The 20,959-nt window shown below is 48.2% G+C and overlaps 1 protein-coding gene and 1 non-coding gene across 2 annotated transcripts in view; one reads left to right on the top strand and one right to left on the bottom strand.

Annotated features, from left to right (window-relative positions):
- The window catches only part of Arhgap10 (Rho GTPase activating protein 10), a 95,718-nt gene that overhangs the window by 9,447 nt on the left and 65,312 nt on the right, over window positions 1-20,959 (top strand). The gene's annotated exons all lie outside the window — the stretch shown is intronic.
- On the bottom strand, window positions 11,702-11,807 carry LOC114688252. The gene has a single exon (XR_003733771.1). It is a non-coding gene; the product is annotated as a U6 spliceosomal RNA (small nuclear RNA).

Raw genomic sequence — 20,959 nt, 5'->3', positions numbered from 1 at the left:
GAACAGGAGGAAAAAGGGTTCTCCTTTTGAGATGGACCCTGAGAGCCACCAGAGTGGTACAGACACGTGGCTAATGCTAAGAGAGCTAATTAATTGCCCTTCCCCCAACCTGTATCTTCCATTGGGCACATCTTGTTTTCTGCAATTCTTTTGGAGAACCCCATGGCCTTGCTTTTAGGTGTAACTTTCTCTCCCTGAGTGCTCTTAAAGCTTGGCTCTACATTAAAATAGTTCTATTAAATCCCACTCCTGCTTCATAAACTGTCGTCCTGAAATTCTTTTCTGTGTTAAAGTCATGAGTCAAGGCCACTGAAAGATCAGGGAAACTCCTCATGCTGCAGGAGGTAGCTGCCTGGAGCTGTGTCCCCTCTCAGCTGACAGAACTATGGCCTAGTTTACTTGGTTTTCCAAATATGGAAACATTCCTCCTAGATTGGCCAGAGGACTGCTTCTGCATTGACACCCTTCCTAAACAACCAGACAGAAAATTCCGATGCTCAACTTGTGCGGGCAGAGAGCACTCCATGTCACCTGCCTCTGACCCAGCTGGGTTGCCTCCCCGGTCCAACGAGAATTTCTTCCCTGTTTCCCGAGGAAGATGTTAAGCCTGTGCCACTTTATGTTTCATCGCTGAGTGTGATTTCCCCTCACACGTTGATTTGCTCAGCCACAGGCGCCTCTGCCCTTGGGTGCTGAGGCAGTGCTGCCGTGGAGCCAGTGGTGGTGAGGTGTGTGGCTGGAGGGACTCCATTAGCCCGAGCAGTGCTCCTCAGCCCGCATGCCGCCTCTGTGTGGTTTCTAGACAGCTGAGTGCTTTTCACTCTGAAAAGTTGGCATCACATAGTAGCTGGATGATGTTGGGCAAGTTGTTTAAGCCCTCAGTGCCTAAGGTTTCTTTATTAGTCACAACTCTGGGTGATTTTCTATTCACACACACACACACACACACACACACACACACACACACACACACACTTTTTTGAGACAGTTTCACTCTGTTTCCTTTGCTGGCCTGGAGCTCAATGTGTAGACCAGGCTGACCTCAAACTCTTAGAGATCCACCCGCCTTTGCCTTTCCAGTGTTATTTTGTTATTTTTAAAAGGAGGTAGTCCCTATATTTTAGTTTACATTGACTCCAAATTTCTGGACTCAACTGGTCGTCCCCGTCCCCCCCCTTAGCCTCCTGGTTACCTCAGCTACAGAGGGCTTCTGAACCGGCTGGGTGGTAGTATTTAACACTCACATCATCCATTAAAAAAAAAAAAAATAGAACTGCTTATAATCTTTATAAAAAACCAAGTGTGGTGGAGCAGGCCTTTAATCCCAGCTCTTGGGTGGCAGAGACAGGGGAATCACTTTGATGAAGAGGCCAGCATAGTCTATACTATGAGTTCCAGGCCAGAGCAACATAGTGAATCCATGTCTCAAGAAACAAACAACTCTGTCCTGAATTCCTTTGGGTGAGCAGTAGAGCTAGCAGTTAAGATAAAGGAAGAGAGTCAGGTGGTGGTGGCGGCGGCGGTGGTGGCGCACGCCTTTAGTCCCAGCACTCGGGAGGCAGAGGCAGGCGGGTCTCTGTGAGTTCGAGGCCAGCCTGGGATACCGGCTTCTTTCCCTTCCCCTTCCTCTCCCTTCCCTCCCCTCCCCTCCCCTCCCTCCCTCCCTCCCCTCCCCCTCCTCCCCCTCCCTCCCTTCCTTTCTTTTTTGGGGGTTTATTTATTTTATGTGCATTGATGTTTTGCCCATGTGTGTGTCTGTGTGAGGTGCCAGATCCCCTGGGACTGGAGTTACAGACAGGTGTGAGCTGCCATGTGGGTGCTGGGAATTGAACCCGGGTCCTCTGGAAGAGCAGCTGGTGCTCTTAACTGCTGAGCCATCTCTCTGGCCCTTGCTTTTTTCTTTCAAGCTAACAATATTTTAAGGTTTAGAGCTGAATACAGGCCTCTCGCTGATTAAATGGGAACCCGATCTGAAATAGTGTGTTGAAATCTACAGTCCTTCTTCTCAGGTAAGGTCATATACTGAAGCCCTGGTACGGACGGCTAAGTGCCTTCTGGTTTTACCTAATCAGAGTCTATGGTCGCTGCCCACGGCATATCTGGCAGCCATTCTATAATCTCATCTATCAGAAGAGGAAAAAAAAAAAACCTTGAAAGATTTGAGGATAAAGTGCTTGGGAATGGAGTGCACCGACAGGTTCGTGTACTTATTTGAGATCTGACAGATAGTACCTCTGTCACTGGGACAGGTGACCCCTGCTTTGTGCTGTCAGATTTGGGTCAAAGGCAGCAGAGGTGTTAGGTCACTGATAAAGTCAACTTTACTCACTGTGTGGCCTAAGGCGAGTTGAGTTGCCTGGTTTTCCTCTGGGTAATATACCGAACCGATTTAATCCTTGCAACATTTTAGTTTTCCTTCTTTGACTTTTGGGAAAAGCAGTAAACTTAGTATGGGTTTGCTAGTAGAAAAAGTTTAAAAGCCTGTTTATACTCATGACATAATAACCATATGTGTGTCTGTAAAGGAGAGGTCGCCTGGCATGACTGAGGCCCTGCTAACATGCTCTCCTTGCTGGAGGAGGAGACTCTGCACACAGCTTAGAGTTCCAGTGATGGGAAAATGAATTAATTAAAAAGGCGACTTCATTTCTGGTGAAGTGTAGAATGCTCTACCATAGTTAATGCCACTGACTGGTTTCAGGGCCTGAGAGAAGACAGCATTGACATTTCCACTGAGCTTCCTAATCGGAAACACTCCAGATCCCGAAATATTTTGAGTGCTGACAAGATGCCACAGGTGGAAAATTCTATACCATGAAACTTTGTTTCATGCACAAAATTACTAAAAAACTGTGTCAAATTGCTTTTTGCACACCTGCAATGGGATTGGTGTTTAGAGTTGGGTTCCAACCCAAATCTCAAGTCCCTGAAACACTTCTGGTCCCAGGCATGAACAAGGGCCACTCATCCTGGAGTAACTGTAAGACCAAAGGAGAGTTAGGGGGTTCTGCTGAGCGGGAGAAGGAATTCTCCAAGTGAAGGGAGGCTGTGGCCGAGAGGCCAGCGCCATCAGGCTGCCTGCTGGTGGGAGCCGTGATGCTGCAGACAGGGCAGGGCGTCTCTGTGGGGCATGTGAAGGAGGTGAGAAGTTCATCCTAAGGGCAGAGCATTGGCACCACCAGCAGGTTACTCCTCTGACTGTGACACCAAGGACTGAACACTTGGGCTGGAGGTCTTCCACCCGGACCAGTGAGTGGCAGGAGGAAAGTCCCAGTTTAGAGCTGGTCTGGGTGTGGGGGTCAAGGCGAGGTGAGGTCTCACTCAGTTCCTTGCTGTAGGAGGTGAGTGCTGGCCACTGCGAAGTTCAGCTAGAGGAACAGGCTTGGCAGGAAGGAGTCTGGGGACGTGTTCAGTTGGCTTATTGTATGGTCGTGTGTTTCAGGAAGAGAGAACAGGGCTAACACTATTGCATGGAGACAGGAAGTGATGCTGTGTACCTTCGGAGGGATCTGGGAGCGAGGCAGCATTGGCTCAGGGCAGACCCTGAGAGCCCGGGCTCGAGTGTTGTGGTTACTGTCTTATTGCTATGATAAAATACCGACAGAGGCAACTTATGGGAGAAAGGGTTTGTGTGGCCCCAGTTCCAGAGGGACACAGTCATCCGGGTGAGGACGACATGGCAGCAGGAGAAGGCCTGTGGTGGGAGCAGGAGCCTGGCTGCTCACATTATGTCCACACTTGGGAAACAACGGGGAGGAAGTGGGCTGGACTCTCAGCTTTCAGGGCTTATCCCTGTGACTTACTTCTTCAGCAAGGCTCTTTTTTTTTTTTTTTTTTTTTTTGGTTTTCTGAGACAGGGTTTCTCTGTGTAGCTTTGGAGCCTTTACTGGAACTCACTTGGTAGCCCAGGCTGGCCTCGAACTCACAGAGATCCGCCTGCCTCTGCCTCCCGAGTGCTGGGATTAAAGGCGTGCGCCACCACTGCCCGGCCAGCAAGGCTCTTTTAAGGTGCCACAGCCTTCTCAAATGCTGTCATAAGTTTGGGACCAAGTATTCAAACGCATAACCCTATGGGGGACATTTTGCATTCAAGCTCCAGTAGAAGGAAGTACTTCAAGGGAATGGAGGAAAGAGCAGATGAACGTGGGTGAGTCTGGATGGTCACAGAGGCCGAGGAAGAGCAGCCAAGGCCCTGCTTCAGAGTTCAGGTGACATTTCGTTAGTAAGACAGAAACTTTGGGGAGTATGAGGTGGCTAAGCAGGAGTGGGAGCAGGGTCCTTGGTGATGGTGGGGGAGCTGTGTGGGAGCAGTTCTTTTTTAAATGATTTATTTTTATTTTATGTGCATTGGTGTTCTGTCGGCACACGTGTCTGGGTGAGGGTGTCGGGTCCCCTGGAATTGAGGTTACAGACGGGTGTGAGCTGCCATGCAGGTGCTGGAAATTGAACCCAGGTCCCTTGGAAGAGCAGCCATTGCTCTTAACCACTGAGCCATCTCTCCAGCCCTGTGGGAGCAGGTTCTTGGTGATGGTGAGGAGAGCTGTGCGGGTGGATGAAGAGGAGTGGGAGCAGGGTCTTTGGTGAGGAGGACATTAGGTATCCTGATAGGCCACTCTGCCCCGCTCCCTTAAGTCAGGTCTCATTGACCCTTGAACTAGGCTGACAACCAGCATGCCCTAGTGATCTGTCCCTGCTCCTCATAGTCCTGGGAGTCTAGGCACGTGGGCCACACCTGCCTTTTGACAAGGGTACTGGGGGATTCCAAATCAGGGCTGTCCCCCTGAACAATCTACTAAGTCAGTTCTCCACCTCCAAAGGCAACTTTTAGTGAGGAAAAGTTTATTTTGGCTTATGGTTTTAGTCCGTGGTCACTTGGCCCGACTGCTTTGGACCTGTTTGACAGTCCTCACAGGAGTGTGAAGTGGAGGAACCCGATTTTCTCCTGGAATCATATGACAGTGTCTGAGAATCCCTGTGTCGGGCTTTGTGGAGTGTGCTGCATAGTATCTGATGTAAGGATTGGGGAGTAGAGATGGAGAGCGGCAGACAGCTCTTCTGTAAACTCTGGCTCCTTTAAAGTCGACAGTTGTCTTCATCGGTGTGTCTGAAAGCTTGTGAGGCTGTGCAGATGAGCCTGTTGGTGACCGGTCGTTCACACTTGAGGAACCCGGATGTACCCTGTAACCACGGCTAACAAGGTTTTGTTTGCTGTAACACGACTGAGTGCCTTTTGGCAGTGTCTGTCTGAGTGACAGGTCTGATTTATCTGCATCCTTGTAAAACAAAAAAGAATTTTAAAAAGTGCTTTTGTGTTTAGAAAACAGAAGTAAATTTGTAAAAGAATTTTGACTTTTTGTGACTTTGAAATTAAGTTCAAACCTTAAGACTGAGAGTCACTTTGAGTGGGAACATCTGAGTTCAGTGCCTGAGGTGAGGACAGATGGGGGGAGTGGAGATGGAGTGGGCACCCCATGGGAGCCAGTGCAGGCATCGGTGAGCACGCGACCTGGCACGTGACCTGGAAGGGGTGGGAGAGCCAACAGCAATGAAGGGCGCTGGCTGACTTTTTAATAAGTCACATAAGCTCTGAGTTTATAGTAGGAAGAAAAGTTAGAATAACATGGAGTCCATGGGTGCTAGAGATGACCTCCAGTTGGAAGACTACTTGCCATAGCATTCACAGTCCCCAGCACGTCATAAAAACAGGCGGGGCTGGCACACATCAGTAACTGAAGCATTCCAGAAGCTTGAGGGCCAGAGTGCTTCACATACCTGGACTGGGGTGTTATTTTGTATAAAGCCACGGCGTTGTAATATCTGCAGTGATTATTTTAGGGAATCAAAAATGTTTTAAGCTGCTGTGGTGCTTTGAATAAGAATGGCCCCCGTAAGTTCACATGTTTGAAAGCTTTAGTCACCAGGGAGTGGAACTGTTTGAAAGGATTGGAAGGATTGGGAGGTGTGACCTGTTGGAGGAAGTGTGTCACTTCAGGTGGGCTTCGAGGTTTCAGAATCCCATGCCAGGCCCGGTCTCTTCCTTCCGCCTGTGGGTCAGGATGTAAAGCTCTCAGCTGCGGGCCACGGCCGCCTGTGTGCCACTGTGCTTTGACTGTGGCCATAATGGCCTCACCTGAAACTGTAAGCAAGCCCTCAGTTAGTGCTGTCCTTTCTAAGTGCTGCCCTGTCTGGTGTCTTTTCACAGCAGTAGGCCGGTGACTAATAGTTGCTAAGAGTCGCAGGAAGGACAGTCATTCTCAGATGGTCCGAATTAGTGTCTACACCGTCTGTCCATCACCAAAAAGGGCTGCTGTTTGCCTTTAACCAAAACAAGATTTCAAAGTAATGGTCTAGGGGACACACAGGGCACGGGCAGCCTGATACTGACGTATGCCAGGGCACTTTACCTCTGGCGGGCAAAGGCCTGTGTTAGTATTCTCCTGAATAAAGAGTTTGAAGAAGTTTTGTTTCCCCCCAGAATGTACAGTGTGGCTCCGTGGGTAGAGTACTCGCCTGGCCGTAGGAAGCACTGCACAGTGGTGGCGGCAGTGGTGACATCATGCTCTCTTGAATCACTCGCTGTGGTTACCTGCAGGAGAGAAGAACAGAGTTGTGCCCACCCACTTTCCCACAAGGCCCTGCCCCCTGGAGGATTTATAGTTAGTTACAAGGGTAAGTCACAGAGGGTTATAAGCTTCTCATACCCCAGGATTTACAGGAATTGAACAGTTGCTCGGGGGAGGGACAGCTGAGGGTACTTAGCCTTCTCAGCACTCAACAGTTGCTGGGAGGGAGTGCTTTTCTTCCTTGGGTAGCCTCCTGTGCTGCCGTGAGGACCCCCATTCACACTCGCAGGTCACCAAGCTACAGTTGGGTGGAACTCACAGAGATCTGCCTGGCTCGCCTCACGAGTACTGGGATTAAAGGGGTGCGCCACCACTGCCTGGCAGGAGCTGCCTTCTTGTTTAGTCTCTAGATTCTGATTTTGAGAAATAGATTCTTTACCTTTAGAAATTCCTTTTGAAATGTAAATATGCCACTGATGAATGTGTTTTGACTGGTTCCACTCTTCATTGCTGTTAGGTCTTAGAAATTACTTGACATGGATGCAGATGGTAGTGTGTAAGCATCTAGGACAGGGAAAATGGGAGTGGATGGAGGCAAGATATCACAAATGATAAATCCTTTCCCTTGTCTTTCTTGAGCGGGATGCCAGGGTAGGGTAGGGATGTGACTAATTGAAGAACAGACATCTACTCTTTTACGTGCTAGGAGTTGAGACAGGATAGTGATTTTTACAGAGGAGACAAGAGTGAGACTTCGACATAAACAAAGTAGTAACATCAGAGCGATCTGTCACACTTAAACACACATGAGCTCGGAAGGCCTGTACCACAGTGTGATAGCTGTTTCTGGTGGCTATGAGAAACATAGTGAGTTCTGAGTTAATACCTCTAAACACAGACTCCATAACTGTCTGAGGTAAGATGCCCTCCAGGAGAGGATGTCTTGAGAAGCTGTTGTGACACTAGTTCCCAGAACTATGTTAAGATCCTTTGAGAAACTTTACAGAAACTGGCTCCTTCAGATTTTCTTTTGCTAAGTGATTTTATCATCTTGCTTTAGGATGCAGGCTGGGCTTGGTATTTTTGAGAGCATGCTAGGTGCCTCTGCTGTGTGTGGCCAGGCTGCAGAGAAACTGCTGTGGACCATGAGTGAACATCGCCTTATGTTGACAGTCACCTTGGACTTCAGCGGGAGCCACGATCGCCTAGGGTGTCCATTAACAACTTCCTATTGCTGTGACAGGGCACTTGAGAAAGAAACACAGTTTATAAGGGGGAATGGCTTATTCTGGCTCAATGTTTTCATTGTGGTTGGCTCTGTTGATTTTGGATCTGTGGTGAGGCAGAGACATCTAGGAAACAACGGAAAGGCCTGGTGTCTTACTGTCCCCTCCAGGGCGCGCTCAGTGACTTAACTTCCCTTCCAGTAGGCCTTGTGTTTTAAAGTTTCCGTCACCTTCCTGGAACGCCACGGGCTGGAGAACAAACCTTTATTTAGCATATGGGCCTTTGGGTCTGCTGTAGTATGGCGGACTGCTCCGAGAAATAGTTTCTATTACAGAATATCAGATCAGAGCAGGACCAGTGGGAACCAAAGGGATTGGACAGGGTTTGTGGAATCTGGGACATGAGCGGGGTTCTCTTTCCTGCATTTTCTGCTTTTAAAAATACCTTTAGTTTCTGACACAAGGTCTTAGTACTGCCCAGGCTGCCTTGAGTTCTTGGGCTCAAATGGCATGATCCTCCTGTCTCAGTCTCCCTTCTGGAGGGGACTGTTGGCACACATTCCTTAATGGTGGCTTTTGAGCTAGTTCTCTCTAAATAGGAATAAATTAAGCAAGCAGATATTACATGTCTTTGATATGATTATGCTGCAAAGGTTATTTTTCACTAGTATGCTTGTCCTTAGAGAGTGTTCTAAAATAGATTCTGGACCATGGGACCCTTTGTGTGTCTAATAAATCCACAGGTACGCATCATCTTGCTTATAATCTGAGAGCTTTGTGATACAGTGAAGCCAGTCAGCATTGCAGATGTTCATGGACTCCAGGCTAATCCTTAGGATAGACATAGACTGAGGGCTGTGATATTACATTGTAGTGAGTGGAGACATGTAGGAGTGCATGCTGTACTCCTTGTTGCTGTGACCCAACACCCAGCAAGAAGCAACCTAAGGGCAAGCAAGTTTGGCTCACTGTTTGAGGGGATACAGTCCATCAGAGTGGTGCCGCCATGCACATGGCTGGAGAATGAGGGGCTGGTCACGTGGCTTCTGCAGTCAGGAAGCAGAGAGTTGAGGACTGGTGTTCCTCTGGCTGGCCAGACTTTCTTCATTTTGGTTTCCCAGCCCGTGCAGTGGTGCCACGCTTGGGTCGTGAGAGTCTCCCCTCAGTTACACTTCTCCTCAGTTACGCTGTTCTGAATACACCCCACGGTCTGGCCCAGAGGTGTGTCTGCTAACTGACGCCAAATCCAGCCAAGGGGATAGTGAAGCTTGACCATCGTAGCCAGCCTGCTGCATTTTAAACATCAACTCAAGTGTTCGCCAGTGTGCCACATCCTTTTCATTCCTCACAGAATGCAGGCTAATGCATGTGTTGTACTGCGTTTTTTGAAGTAAAGTATACTCCGTCATGTGGCATCCTCAGTCCTCTGGGGAAGGCTGCAGGAGGAAGCTGCATGCAAACAGTATTTGGAGTCAGGTGTAATTCATGGCATGTTCTGTATTGCTTTGGACGCATACCATGCAATGATTATAGTAAAGCAAGCTCAGTAATAAATCTGTTCAGCTTTGTTTAAATCCACCAATTTCTAAGTTTATTTAACTAGGCCTTCTCTTCTCAAAACATTCTCTTACTTCTCAAAGGACAGAGATGGGTAAATATTGGTGTAACTTCTGGCTGGATGAACTGGAAGTGACCACGTGGCTTCGGAGGTTTTTTCTTCAGTCTTACGTGAGGAGACGGAGAACTGGCTGAGCAGTTAGGAGCACTGGCTGCTCTCGCAGAGAACCCGCGTTTGCTTCCTAGCACCCACACGGCAGCTCACAACCCTTCGTGACTCTGATTCTGGGGACCTGATGTCCTCTCCCTTTCTGGCCTCTGCAGGCAGCAGGCACATACATGGTGTACATACACACACTCTGGCAACATATGCACATTAAATAAATTAAAAACAAGCACACACATGAAAAACATTCTGTAGGCCTTCTGTGTCAGAATTTAGTACAACTGGGCGTGGTGGCGCCCGCCGTTAATCCCAGCACTTCGGAGGCAGAGGCAGGAGGATCTCTGTGAGTATGAGCCCAACCTAGTTTGGAGTGCAAGTTCTAGGACAGCCAGGGCTATATAAAATAGAGAGAATCTGTTCAAACAAACAAACAAACAAACAAACAGAACAGAAAAACCTTAGTCTCCTTGTGAACATAGTGTCTTGTTTTAAAGAGCACCGTGAAAGGGCTGAGCTCTTCCTATAAGTCCCCTTAAGAAAACGGCTGTTCCTGCTTCTGTGAGAGAAGACAGAGGACACAGCAAGACGGGGCCGGGAGCTCGAAAGCGGAAAACAGAACACGGTGGAGGAGGGGGACCAGGGCAGACGAAGGCCTTTAATTTATTTAAAGGCCAGGACAGTGGGCCTCCAGCAAAAGGACAGGTGAGTTAGACCCTGCTGCCGCCGTTTGATGGGTCTGCCCCCACAGTTCACATAGTAAGGCTTAGTGCTCCCGTGGTGGTGGATCTTTCAGTGTTGGAGCCTAGTCGGAGGGCTTTAGTCACTGGGGGTGTTCCCTGGCCAGGGGCTGGGGGTGACACCCAGGCTTTCTGGCTTCTTTGCAGTGATCCTGTAATGTTTTCCCCTCTTGTACACACTTGTCATCAGAGGCTGAACCACTGTCCTGCCCGCCCTAGCCTTTCAGCTTTCGTAAGTGTGAGCTCTATAAACCTTGGTGAAAGCATACCAAGGGTATTTCATTATAGTACTGAAAAGTGGACTAATGTAAACAGTGTAGGAAGGCTGCAGAGACAGAAGTCACACCACCGTGAAGAGGGAATGTACCAGGGAGTGCCCCCTTCCCGCCCCCTCCCTCCTACAACTGGCCTGAGAAACTGGATGTTTCAGAATGACTTCCAGATATTTTGCTGGTTTCAGCCGTACATCGAACCCTGAAGAAACAGTTGTATTTGGCTGGCCTGTGTCCTGGCTCTGGAATATTCAGAAGGTGTAGTAAGATCTGTGACAGAAGTCACTTTCTCAGAGCAGTTATTCTGGGTCTCTTCGGCAAACCCCCTGCTCCTCCCTGCCCACCTCCTTCGGTTCTCCGTCCCGTTTCAAGCCATAGGGACCATGAAGCTGAGCTTGGCAACCCTTGTATTGCTTTCTTGTATTCTAAAACTATTTTCTGATGAAGAACATGTGGTTGATTTGAGCAGAAAGCCGGTCAACTTACTGTCCAAAAATCTTAAAGACTGCTATTAACTCCAGCTTGACAGAGGGTTGCCCTCCCCAGAGCGGTTTCTCTAGCTAAGAGCTGCATCTAGTGAACTTGACTTGCTGACTTTGCTCCGGATCGAGGCTTCAGCATATTGATACCACCCCACCTCCTTGTCCTGGGACCTCTTCAGCCAAGTTTTCTGTTTTTCTAAGGAATGTTGTTAGGGTTGGGGATTTATCTCAGTGGTAGAGAGCAGAAGTCCTTGTTTGGGTCCTCAGCTTGGGGTGGGGTTGAGTGTCAGGGGTGGGGGGCTGGACAAGACAAAATGACAAAAACAAAACAAAACAACCCCCCAACCAACCAGCCAGCCAATCAACCAGGCAAAACATCCATGAGGCAACCAAAGAATATTGTTGCCATTTTAGACTAGAGATAGATGATATAAACTATAGGAACTGAATGGATTTGATGACAGCTGTGTGGATGCACACGGGGGCCGAGCAGGACATTTCCCATCTGTCGCTCTGCCTTACTGTCTTGACTCGGTCTTTGGCTGACCTGGCGAGCTCTCGGAGCTCTCGGGATGTCTGCCTTTACCCCGTGACATGAGTGCTGACTTGAACACACGTGTCCATGTGTGCGGGCAAGTCCTCTTACACATGGAGCCATTTCCTCGGGCCTGTGGTTTCTTTTTAAAAATTTTTTATTTAAAAATATGGAAAGCTTCACGAATTTGCATGTCGTTCTTGTGCAGGGACCATGCTGGTCTTCTCTGTATTGTTCCAATTTTAGTATATGTGCTGCCAAGCGAGCACTTATTTTTTAATTTTTAAAGTCAAGGTTTTACTCTGTAACTCTGGCTGGTCTAGAACTCACTATGTAGACCAGGCTGGTCTCAAACACAACTCAGAGATCCCCCTGCCTTTGCCTCAAGTGCTGGGATCTGAGGTGTATACTACCCCAGCATGGCCCACGGTTCCATTGTTTGCATCCTGATGGGTAGTGTTGTGTCCTTATTTCTCCTAGAATGGGATGATCTTGGAAGGAAGCCCTGATCTGTTTCACTGGTGAGACAGTTTCTCAACATACACGGTTCTGATCTTTAGGGAGGCACTAAAGAAGGGAGAAATGGAAGTATCTATTATAATTCATAATTGCAAATTTAAGGTTCTATATTTCCCTGCTTTTCATGGTTTCAAACAGATGGAAAATTTAAAAATGAACGACACATCCGGCATTCCGTTTCAAATATGTTCACCAAACTGTCTTCATGTGGTGAAGTCCAGTCTGCTGCCACTGTCTCCCTTTCATTCTGAAGATTGACAGGTCCTTTCCACAGCGGTGATTAGTATTTACAGTGATTACCCTGGGGACACACAAAGTCCGTGTAATCAACAGTGATGATATATTTAGCCCAGCTTTCCTGCTGTATAGTTAATACCTTTTAATCGTTTAGAAATTAGGCATCAGTCTGTGATCACATTTTTGTTCGGTTTGCTAAAATGCTCTCTATCCCTATCATTTCAGTTTAGAAACTGTAGGAAGCTACCAAGGGACCTGTTTTCATCTGTTTGCAGGTTTATAGACCCATGGCTGGAACCAAGAACATGTTGGGAACGCCTTAGGTGACTGCCAACTTTTTCTAAGCATGGAATCAAACAGTACATTTTTGGGTGATGAATAATTAGAATGTGTACTGAAAAATAATTCTTTTATGCACATGTTTCACATTACAGACTAGGGCCTAGCCTACTCGAAACAGAAGAAAAACAGGTTCTGAGCCACCATCGTGTGTGCCGACTGTGTGTACTGTGTGTATTTTCAGGAGCCACCATCGTGTGTGCCGACTGTGTGTACTGTGTGTATTTTCAGGAGCCACCATCGTGTGTGCCGACTGTGTGTACTGTGTGTATTTTCAGGAGCCACCATCGTGTGTGCCAACTGTGTGTACTGTGTGTATTTTCAGGCAGGCTCTTGCAGTGTTTCTCAGGCTGGTCTCAAACTCGTGGGTTCAAGTGATCCTCTTGTTCAGCATCCCACGCAGCAGAAACCACAGGCGTGCACCACCACAGGCGTGCAGCACCACAGGCGTGCAGCACCACAGGCGTGCAGCACCACAGGCGTGCACCACCACAGGCGTGCAGCACCACAGGCGTGCAGCACCACAGGCGTGCAGCACCACAGGCGTGCAGCACCACAGGCGTGCAGCACCACAGGCGTGCAGCACCACAGGCGTGCAGCACCACAGGCGTGCACCACCACAGGCGTGCAGCACCACAGGCGTGCACCACCACAGGCGTGCACCACCACAGGCATGCAGCACCACAGGCGTGCACCACCACAGGCGTGCACCACGGCACCGACTTTGGAGAGATGGCGTGTCCCCACACTCGCAGTCCTCTGCACTCTTGTTGTCACTGCCTCGGGTCACACGTCATTTGGGTTATAGCGCGAATGATCCGTGGGGGACACCCATCTCTTGCTTTGAGCTTATTTCCAGTTTATCACAGCAGGTAGGCATCCTGGCCTCTATTCTGTGATTTTATAGCACTATTAACTTCCGTCACTGGCGTAATTAAACAATACAACCAGTACTTATTGAACACTTAATTGATGCCAAGCAGAGTACTTAAATTAGGCAGAGTTGTTCATATTTTGGCCTGAATTCAAATTCTCTGTTACTTTGCTCAGATTATTAGATGTCTGGGAGCTGCGACATGGAGTACTTGTCTTAGTCAAAGCGAAGTACCCTGGGCAGACAGATGGGCTTCAGCAGAACGTCGCTGTCTCGTCAAAGCGTCGGCAGCCCTCCTCTGCTGCAGATGTAAATCTTCATATAACCTCTGTGTTAGATTTCTGTTGCTGTAACAAAGGCCTGTGCCAATCAACTTAGGAAGTGAAGAGGTACATTTTGGTTCAGAGTTTTGAAGGCTTTAGTCCATTACCAGGCGGTTTCACTGCTTTGGACCTGTGGTGGCACAGTGTGTCATGGTGGGAGGAGCAGAACAAACTGTTCATGCCCAGGGTGGAAGACAGAGGACGAGCCCTGGGTCCCACAGTCAGTATGGAGGAGGACCCGGTGATCCAAGCATCCCAGTAGGCTCCACTGAAAAGGTACCATCTCCCACGGCCTAGCTGGCCCTTTGGGTAATATTCTAGATGTGCTCCCCAGGGCAGTGTATTTGAAGTGACTTTGGTGTGACATTGTTGAGAAGGGGACTTCTTAAGTAGGGCTGAGTATGGGAGGTGGCGGTTGACCCTGGTGAAAGGGTGAGCTTTTGGTTTGCCCCACCCCTTTCCAGCTGTGTTGGTTTGCTCCACCCTTTCCAGCTGTGTTGGTTTGCTATTGCTGTTTTTGCTCCACCCCTCTCCAGCTGTGTTGGTTTGCTCCACCCCTCTCCAGCTGTGTTGGTTTGCTCCACCCCTCTCCAGCTGTGTTGGTTTGCTCCACCCTCTCCAGCTGCCCCCCCTCCCGCCCCCCCTCCAGCTGTGTTGGTTTGCTCCACCCCTCTCCAGCTGTGTTGGTTTGCCCCACCCCTTTGTAAAGTTTTATCCCTGATATGTAGACTTAGTGCATGCGCAGTGTTAACTGGTTCCTGGCTAGAGGTCAGGGAACACTTTTCTTTACACTCTATCATGTATGAACAGTAGGTGTTGGTGAACTTGTGTTTCATGTGTGTGCCTCTGTACAATTTTCCTTGACCCTATCAATGCCTCTAAGTAATTTAAGACTAGTTCAAGGGTCTTTTTTGGGAAGTTTTTAATGCTTCTGCTCTCTTCCTTGCTACTCTCATTTGAAAATAGGTCAGGTTCGTTTCTTCTTTAGCCTACAGGAATGCTAGAGCCCTCTCTGGGTTTAGTAGTGACCTTCATCTTCCTCTCTCCCTGATTCTTCTGGTGTGGGATGTATCTGCCAAAGGACAGTTCAGATTTCAAGGTTTAAAATATATCTGTCTGTCTGTCTGTCTGTTATCTGTCTATCACCTACTTAACTATCCATTCGCCTGCCTACTCACAAACCATCCTATCATCTTATCTGTCTGTCTATTATCTGTCTTAATCTATCTACCATTCATCTGTCTGTCTGTCATCATCTGTCTTTATCTATCTTCCGTCCATCCATCGATCCATCCATCTATCCATCCATGAAGCCAGGACCTTGGTGATAGGCAGACATTCCAGTGCTGAGCTATGCTCACAGCACTTTTGAAAAGTTTGTGTTGCTTAGGCCTGCTCTGAACTTCTCCCCTCCGTTACTACGTTTTGTTTTGGTAGCACTGGGCATTGAACTCAGATCTTTGGGCATGCTGAACTTTTTAACCACTGAGTTGTACTACATGCCAAGTACCCCAGGTTTGTTTTTCTTTTGGTATGTGCTGTACCTGTTAGTGTGTCTGTGCAGGTGCTCATGTGTCCTTTGTAGATTGCTCTCCACCTTTCCTTCAGGAGAAAACATCCCCCTTAAAAACCACATTCATATTCATTCATTCATTCATTCATTCATTCCGCTAGCCTTACCTTTAGTTTTTTTTTTTTTTTTTTTTAAGATAAGACTTATCACTTCAGCTAGCTGGCTGTCTCTGTCCCTTCTCAGTGCTGGGGTATAAGATGTGTTGCCATCCCTGGAGAGGGGGTGGTTTACATGAGCTCTGGGGACCTGAACTCTGGTCCTTCTTCTTGTGCAGAAGGCATTTTATTGAGACATCTCTCTAGCTCTGCTTTTATTCCTACTGTTTTTTAAAACCAAAGTTGTACGCATAGATCAGAAGTTGGTGTCAAGGTAGGGAGTGAGAAGCCTCCTGGAAGGAAAAATGAGAACAGGCTTGCGGGCTTCCATCTGAGCGCAGACGTGACCGTGAGCGACTGATGCTGGTTCCTCCCAGAATGCTCCTCAGCTTGTGACAAAGCCTTAGCAATCCTGCATCACTCTGAGAACTCTTAAGTGAAAATCAGTGTGAACTCCCAGGGTATAAATGGTCACAGCATTATTTAACTTGTTGACTTCTGGGAGAAAATATGTATTCTATAAATAGAGTTTCCAGGCATTTTCCTTATTAATTAGAACTTTCCCAGTGTACTCTCTGCAGTTGAGCAGGGTTACTGATGCAGTTTTCCAAATGAAGCTTGGTTTCCTGAAAGCTATTTTGGTGTGGTGGATAAGTGCAGCTGTTCATATCTCTTTATTTTACTCTGAGTCATTGGGTGGGCGGAGCTGACGAGAACTCCAAAGGCAGCGCGGAGGCAGTGAGGTGGGACGCTTTTATAATGGACTAGGAAGGATTTAGACAGACCCCATTGTGTAATTGAGTGGTTGAAAAAGGAGTATGTCGTGTGCAAGATCTGGCAGGTGTCTTCGCATGTGCTTCCTTTGGTTTGTTGGTGGAGGCGGTGTGTTTTTCAGCATAAGAGCGTCCTTTGGGCTGAGTAGGTAGCTTAGCTGGTAAAGGACTTGGCTAACATGCAGGAAGTCCTCGTTTCAGTCCCCAGTACTGCATAAACAGACAGGATGGCTCCTCCCTATAATCCCGATCAAGCCCCCGCCCAGGTAGAGGCCGGAGGATTAGGAGTTCAAGGTCATTCTCAGACTGTTTAATGGGATCCTGTTATTAAAAGAAAAATAGGGCTCATGGAAAACATCCAGAAGAACGAGACTGGGGTTGCCACAGACGAGCATGGCTTTGCGGATGGGAGGCCATGGGCTTGATGTCCAGCACCACATACACAAAGGCTAAAAGTACGCATGCTGATGGTGGACCCGTGTGACCTTACTTTGTGGGTATAAAGGACCCCCCAGCTTCACAGAGTTTCACAGTAATTCCGCCTAGTTCATCCCAGGTTTGAATTTTGATCTGTCCTGTATGTTTATCACTTGGGAAGAGAAGTATTTTTTTTATGAAACAGCTTTTGGCCAGGCTTGATCCGTTCCCCTGCATAGTAAAGTGGCCAGTGGCAGGCTTCCTGTTGTAGGATCCCAGCTGCTCAGGGCTGGCTTGGGAAGCAATGTTAAGTTGTCTGGCTGTTCTAGGAAGCAGCTCAGATCCCTGTGTGGGCCGAGATGTTGCGTTCTGAATTATAACGGAGCAAACTGACATGGCAGTATTTTCTGGTATGTGGTTTCCAGGGTTACTGTGATCTTCCAAATAAGGGTTTAAAAACAATCATATTTTTTCTTGGTGAAGTTTAAAACAGTCTGTTAAAAAACATTCACTGTGAGTAATAAAAGTCTGGGGTCCAGTGGAATGATAGGCCGACCATCCAGCTGGGTGAAGGGGGAGGAGCATGGCGTTTGTTCTCTGCCTCCCACTGAGATGCTGCCAAGTGTGGAGCTGGTGAAGCCCCTTGCTAGAATGGCTTTCTTCTACCCATTGAGTGGTTCTTGGTCAGCTCTAGAGCACGGCCTGGAATGTGGTTTGCAGTTGCTTGGGTGGTGTGTATCAGCCGAGAGTGTAGGCCTGGGAACCCCACTGTCTGGGTGACTCCCAGCTGGCTGTGTCTGCTGTGTGAGCTTGGGCAAGATCCTGGCCTGTCTGTGCCCCAGTTTCCTTAGCTGCCAGATGGGGTGAGGAGCATTTACAGGTGGTTGTGGGAATGAGGTGAGTTACTGTCTCTAGGCATATGACACACCTGACAGGAATTAGTCCTGTATTGGTATGGACTGTTCTCGTAAACTTGGCGTAAGTTCTTTGGTCAGACCCAGCAGACGCTCCGTTCCTGCTCACCATCCCTGACATAATTTGTCCTGGGTTCTCTAGCTCAGATCTTAAGTTCACCAGGCTGAGTAAGCATGAGCTCTTCTTAGTGGAGTCTACATGGCCACATTCCTTGCTTCAGATAGCCAGTGTCCATTGATGCGTTGTTATGCACATATCAGTGTGTAGGAGGAGGACTTGGCCTGAGTTTGTGTTTGCTTTAGGATGATGGTTCCATTTGAGGGATTTTTGAGATCACAGCTTTACTTATTTCTTTCTAATTTTCTTCATTCTGTTGCGTACATATTTATTTATTCTCAACCTTCTTGGCCTACGCTTTTGTTTGTGTTGTGGCCAAAGGCCACCTAGGAGTTACAGAGCTTGTTTGGGAAGATTGCATAAACTCACATGTTGCTTTGTGTGTGTGTGTGTGTGTGTGTGTGTGTGTGTGTGTGTGTGTGTGCACACGTATGTACGTACGTACACGCGCGCTTTCTCCTCAGAGTGCACAGAGGCAGAGACAATAAATATTTTGTCATTACAGAGTTCCTCAGCAGCATGTACTTGGTTACATGTCCTCTACTTACTTACCTATATGCCCTTGAATGGGTTGCCACAGCCCTTTCCTGCTTGAGGATGGGGCGTGGGTGGGAAGGAATGGAGAGACAGAGACAAAGACAGAGACAGAGAGAGAATGAATATGAATGAGAATGTCCCTGTGTGTATGTCTTCGTAGAGCTAGAGGTTGATGTCAGGTGTTTGTTTCAGTAGCTCTCCACCTTATTTTTGAGACAGGATCTTTCCCTGAACCTGTAGCTCCCTGATTGGACTAGATTGGTTGTCTAGATAGTTCCAGGTATCTACCTGGGCTTAAATTGTGGCTTTGTGGCTCATTGGCTACAAATAAGCTAAGCAGTAAGCTTTAGACTTCCTGTGGAACATGGGTCTCTGCTCCCTTCTGCATATAGGGAAAGGATGTAAAACACCTTGTCAAATGTCTTGAAGTTGGTGGCATTGTTGACCCTAATAGAATGCTTATTGTGCATTAGGAATTGTCTTGAGGTGTATGTAGTACATTTGTTAGGTCCATACTATTGCTACAGTACCCATTTTACTTATTAGGGAACCAATGTACGGAAAAGTTAAACTGAACACAGTGACATTGGACACAAAACTCAGACTTGAATCTAGGCCCTGAATGTCATTTTCCAGAGTTTCCCCGATGGAGAAGTTTTTGGCAACTTCTCATACTTTTGATCATATAAAGCTGCCTCTTCCTGCCCTTTTAGGTCTCTGCACAGCACTTTATATGTTGCGGGTGCCTTGTCGTCTGTAGACCTGCCTCTGGGCCACAGATGCAGACTGCACAGAGAAAGTTGATTTTTGCAGATGTCGTTGGCGAATGTTTACAGATGTTCCTGCGTGAGTCCTGCTTCCCCTCTCAGGAATGCCTTGTGGTGTTCCCAGACTGCCGCAGCCTGGGACGCCATGCTGTGGCGTGGTTGATAAATGGAGAAAGGGAGTCTCTCCAGACCCTTCACTTCCTTGCTTACGCTTGCTTGGGCCTCGCTAGCTTGGAGCTGTGCTGCCGCTGCTGGTCCGATGGGACGCACGCGCTCCTCATTGGGAGTGATGGTGTTCTGGGGAGCTCAGGGACGCAGACTACATCAGAACCCAGACTCACGCTTGCTGTTGTAGGCCAAAAGCACACTTTGGGGTTGTTCTGATCCACATGGGCAGTGATACCTGAGTGAATGCTCGGTGTGTGGTGTGTGTGGTCAGAAGCTTGTCTTCTCTTCCTGTTGACTGCAGTCACGTTGAGATTCTGGGTCTGTGTGTTTGGCCAGGCCAGAAAAACTCTGCAGAGTTTGACTTGGCAACAGAGTGTGTGATACACTTACAGCTGTCGTAGTCAGCCGCCCTCGTGAGTGTGTGTGCACAGCACTGGTGTCAGCCGCCCTGAGTGTGCGTGCACAGCACTGGTGTCAGCTGCCCTCGTGAGTGTGCGTGCACAGCACTGGTGTCAGCCGCCCTGAGTGTGCGTGCACAGCACTGGTGTCAGCCGCCCTGAGTGTGCGTGCACAGCACTGGTGTCAGCCGCCCTGAGTGTGTGTGCACAGCACTGGTGTCAGCCGCCCTGAGTGTGTGTGCACAGCACTGGTGTCAGCCGCCCTGAGTGTATGTGCACAGCACTGGTGTCAAACTGCTGATCGTGAATGCGGCCTTGTCTCGGTTCTGTACTCAAGTTCCTTAGCATAGACACTGGGTTTTCTTGCTTTGCTGGTTGAATTAAGAGCTCTGTGGCTGGATGGGATGCATTTCAAACTTCTCCTCATCTTGACTCAAAGGCCTGGAGATGTAGCCTCTGACAGGACTGTACTGGCGACTCCTTCACACACCGACAACCTGCTTCTCTCACTGGCAGGATGAATTGTGAGGTGTTAAGGGAGGATTCTCTGCTTTGGATTTCTTTTCAAGTGTATGGCCTCTTTTGCCTCTGCTCTTATGGTTGTTTGTGCGTTTTAACAAACCTGTTTCTGAAAACAAGAGTTATTCCCTCTAGGCCAGGAGGAGTCTTGAGAAGTGGAAATCTTGGAACTCGTAAAGGACTTTGGGGTTCAGACCCTCAGTAGTGAAGATGGCCTGGAGATCCTGGAGGTCCTCTAGGGGCCCAAGAGGAGCAAAATGATCTGAAACACGTGGACTTGTGTCTTACGGGCCTGGCATAGGCATTTACAAAACCCGGATTTGAAATGGTTTTGGTGAGGGTTGAGAGTGAATCTTGTCTCCAGAGCTTGCTTCTGGGCGGCAGTGTGCAGAGGTGCTGGGTCACTCTAAGCTCTCGCGTGGATTAAGCCATTGAGGGCAGATAGAGAGTGGCAGGTGGAGAGTCTGGAGGAAGTGGCCTGCCTCGGGCTGCCCCAGGGTCAGCTCCGTTCTCTTCTGCTGTGGTGTTCTGTCCCACCACAGGACCAAGGACAGTGGGGCAGTCTAACCTTGGCCAAAATAAATCATCTTTTAACTTGATTTTTCTGTTATTTTATGACAGTGATGGAAAGCCAACTAATCTAATAAGTTTCCTTAAGTTGGTGTGAAGAGAGTGAGTGATGGGTATTGTTTGTCCTATGGTGGATGTCACCAATTCTGATTGACAGTAAGTTTTTTGTCCTGGTATAAGTATAGCTGGGATTCTGGGAAAACATATGCTTGCTGTTTCCAGTGTGCTACCACTCTGACCTAACTGATGGAAATCCGCTATGACTGCCGGGAACTTGTCG

The sequence above is a fragment of the Peromyscus leucopus genome, chromosome 5 (assembly GCF_004664715.2).
Source record: "Peromyscus leucopus breed LL Stock chromosome 5, UCI_PerLeu_2.1, whole genome shotgun sequence".
Taxonomy (NCBI): Eukaryota; Metazoa; Chordata; class Mammalia; order Rodentia; family Cricetidae; genus Peromyscus; species Peromyscus leucopus.
Note: the sequence above shows the minus strand (reverse complement) of the source record. Positions and strands in the feature narration are given on the sequence as shown.